This window comes from Peromyscus leucopus, chromosome 2 (assembly GCF_004664715.2).
Source record: "Peromyscus leucopus breed LL Stock chromosome 2, UCI_PerLeu_2.1, whole genome shotgun sequence".
In the NCBI taxonomy this organism is placed as follows: domain Eukaryota; kingdom Metazoa; phylum Chordata; class Mammalia; order Rodentia; family Cricetidae; genus Peromyscus; species Peromyscus leucopus.
Window position 1 is genome coordinate 110,359,590 of NC_051064.1, and position 4,000 is coordinate 110,363,589.

A 4,000-nucleotide genomic window follows, 5' to 3' on the forward strand; every position below is an offset into this window, starting at 1 on the left:
TACATCCTCAGCCTAGGGTTTTAAGGCTCTTAGGATTTCTGATAAATTGCTTACAACAATCTGTGACACTGATTTACTCCTGAAAAGTAAGGTTTGAGAACAAAGAAAGTCCAGAAGGATTGTGAGCAGCAATGTTGTTATCAAAGACCGGAAGGTGAAAGCCCTAAGTCACACCTGGGGCGGATGAATAGGAAAGTCCGATGGAGCAAAGAATCAGCTCATCAGAGCACCTGGGCAGCTGTCAAGGCTTTTCCTGTAACACGGATCCGTTAAGGTTTTTGAGAATGTGACCTAGAGCAATTGCTTTCATGTTCAATAGCAGAAGTGCTGGGGATTTTCTTTTTGCCAAGTTCCTAAACTGAAATGTCAATAGTTCTTTGCCCAAGAACTCTGTGTTAAGGCTTACAAATTGCTGGAAGGGGTCTCCAGGGTTTATCTGGCCCATCTCGGGCCCATGCCTAATGAATTCTCTTTAAGCAGCTTCTGTGGATTCAGTGAACAAGTGGTCAGTCCTGTCCTTATATTTCTGCTTCCTATAGGACCGGAAGGTGGCTGGAGGTGGGGTTCAGTGGTAGAGTGTGCTAGCAGCTCAAGGTCCTGGGTTGCATTCCCCAGAACAACAGTAAACACTGCACAAAGACAGACACGCACTATAAGAAAGCTTTCTGTTCCCGCCGTTTTCCTAGACCTTAAACCAGTTCTCACTGGTTGGCTGCAGGGGCTCAGCTGGGGGCACCTCATCCATTTCCACTCCAGGCTCAAGCTGCAGGTGGACGTTGTTGCCTTTCCTCTGCTGAACCCCATTAAAGTTTCGTTTATTCTGCCCACAGATCCCCACTTGCGCTTGTGCTGGAGGCGAGGCCCTCTCCTCAGGGCCCCTTTGCTTCAGCTACCTTCCTCGTTTACTTTGGATGTAGAGATATCTTTAGTAAAGGTTTGCTGACTGAACAGGACCATTAGTTTGCTTGCCTCTGTCTTTATACTGAAATCCTTGAGGTGTGTGTTTGTTTAATTAACATAATGTTTATTGATTCTTTGGGGATTTCCTGTGCTCTAATCCTCCTCATCTCCCAATTCCTCTGCATCTGCCCTCCACCCTTGTGTTCCCCCACCAAGGAAAACTAAAAAATAAAAATAAGATGAAAAACAAAAGTAAAATTAAAAATGCAAATAAGAATATTAATTAAGGCTGGGCGGTGGTGGCGCATGCCTTTAATCCCAGCACTCGGGAGGCAGAGGCAGGTGGATCTCTGTGAGCTCGAGGCCAGCCTGGGCTACAGAGTAAGATCCAGGAAAGGCGCAAAGCTACATAGAGAAACCCTGTCTCGAAAAACCCAAAAAAAGAAAAAAAAAAAAAAAAGAATATTAATTAAAAACTAACAAGAAAAGCAAATAATCCCCCCATACCAGTTCATTCCTCCATCTTTCCTCCCTCTTCATCACCTCATCCCTCATCCTGCTGGCATTAGAGGCCTGCTGTGTATCATACAGTAGATCCTTTTGTCCAAACAGCTCGACTTGCAAATGTTCATTGTGTGATGTTGGTCAGGTTCAGGGCCTCTGGCTTCCGGCACACCATCAGTACTGGATCCGCAGCAAAACTCCTCTCGGATACCCTGCAGTTGCCCCGAGTCAGGGAGGTCCCTGCCGCTATGGTTCCACAGGACCAGTCCCTCCATGAGCTCCAGTGAGGCAGTGTTTTGTTTTGTGGTCTCGTGTATCTCAGGCTGGCTTTGAACTGCCGAGAATGACCTTAAACTTTTGATCCTCTTTCTTCCACCTTACCCAGAGTGCTGGGCTCACGGGATTGAGCTGCCATGCCTGGTTTATGGGATGCTCGGTATCAAACCCAGGGTTTTGTTCCTGCTAAGCAGATACTACCAACTAAACTCCAATCCCAGGCCCAAGGCTTTAGTATACTAGCTAACCATGTATACATTGTTTTTGAATTCAGCTCGGTGGTTGCCCCTGTTGGTGTGTCCCTTACCTCTCTCTATGATTTCAGGCCTCCCATCACCCCACCAAAAGAAGGTAGGTAGTAAAAGAGAAGGGACTGTTAGGGTTCTGAGTCCCTTGGGCCGTTAGAAAGGGAATAGAAACTAAAACAGTCACCGGATGTCACAGAGGTTGACAATGAAGAAGCAGAGCAGGAATGGAGGACAAAGAGATGCAGGAGGCCTGTGTCCCCCATTGCCTCTGCTAAGGGCCTAGAGAGACAGCCGCAGACATCAAGGGTGGGTCCTGAAGAAGGGAGGTGGTGTTTTCTCCCGAAGGGGGAAGCGGGGGTTGGATCAAGGAAGGGGCTTCCTCTTTCTCTGCAGAATGGAATTCCCACCTCGGACAGCAACTTGGAAGACTGCAGACCCTTCATCACTGTAGGCAACATATGGGAAGAAGTCTTCCTGGTGCTCCTGGTGTAGCCACCCCATCGTGGCCTGGCAGGTGGAGTGATGTTGTTGACAAAGAGAAACAAGGCAGGACGCAGGTACATTTGCTTCTGGGGCAAAAGCTAGAGCTGACTAGCTGTAAGACGAGAAGGCACCAGGTATTTCTTTTTGTCCAGATCTCCTATCCAAATTTTGGAAGCTTTTTCTACTACTACCAGGCCTGCTCTGGGTACTTCTTTTGAATCTTCTGACAGAGTAGCACTTCTCCAGCCAGTGAGCTTCTTGGTACACCAACTTCATTTTCTCCAGAACCAGGCTGGACCCAGCTGAGCTGAGGGAACCCAGGGGACTGAAGTGCTGGGACGGGCAGAAGTGGCCTCCACTCAGACCAGCTTTTTCAAACTCCAGCCCACACTCAGGTGAGGCCAATCTCTTGGGCATTTCTGGGTAAGATGACTCCTGTCAGTTGGGGCCGTCTGTGAGCCCTCAGCAGCCAGCACTCACAGAGGCTGGCACAGAGTTGAGACTTGGGCAGAGAACCAGCAGCATCCCGAGGCAGCGCGTCTGTACTGGTGCTCCTGGAGCAGCAACTTCACCTTCGTCCCTGGGAACTTGTTGGTGATGCAGGTCCCTCAGCGCACCCCCAAGTCTGCCGAACCCCAAACCCTGGAAGTGAGACTCAAGCATCTGCATATTATCCCCCTGGTAGTTTTAGTACATGTCCAAATGTGAGAACCAGTGTGTTATGGGGGCAAATGACTGGGAACTGTAAAACAGGGAAAATAAAGAAAATGCAGAACATGTTTTGCAAGAGAAATCCCACACAGAATTCCCAGACTCAAGTGATCCTCCTGACAGAGTAGCTGGGACTGTAGGCCCCTGCCACTTCCTCTGACTCCGGAGTTCCGGGATTATTTGCTGCAGGACAATCCACACTAGGATAGGCCTTGGTAGAGTTGCTGGACATCAATATAAAAGGATCTATGGGTCTCCAGGCAGAATAAGTGAGCCAAGTGCCAGGAGAGAAGTAAGTTATGCTGCCCGAGATGCCTCCTCTGTGGTTTAGCTGCCAGGAGATCATCTGGCAATGTCCACAAATCTCAGGTAGAGATTGGAGCATGAGATTCCTCAGCTCAGCCATGATGCCTTCTGCTTAAAGATGACAGCTGGGTTTTGTGAGTATGTGTTAAGTTTTAGGGCATAGGGTCCATGTGACCTCCTTGGCAAGCTACCGGTAGCTTCAGTGAACGAATCTGCTGGGGAGATCCTAATCCTGGAGTCTTTTCTCAAACAGCTAATGATACTTGGTAAAAATACATATACATAGAGAAGGAGAAGGAATGTGTTCGTGTGTCATTAGCCCAGATTATCCTAAAACTCACTATATAGCCTAGGCTGGTCTTCACTTGGGATCTTTCTGTTTTGCCCCTTTGGTGCTGGGGTTACAAGAGTGTGCTGACATTCCAAGGTTGGATATACTATTTTAATAAACCTTTTAAAGTTACTGGCTGCATTTGCCAGAAATAAAATGCCCTGTGACCAGTAATGGATTGGGCCTAACTTGGGAGAGGAACAGCTCTGATGCTGTGAAGGTTTGGTTTCCGAGGCCTCTT

General features: G+C 48.1%; 1 pseudogene; it reads right to left on the reverse strand.

Annotated features, from left to right (window-relative positions):
• Positions 1-2,291: 2,291 nt before the first annotated feature.
• Positions 2,292-2,740, reverse strand: LOC119087499 (annotated as a pseudogene).
• Between the last annotated feature and the right edge of the window lie 1,260 nt (positions 2,741-4,000).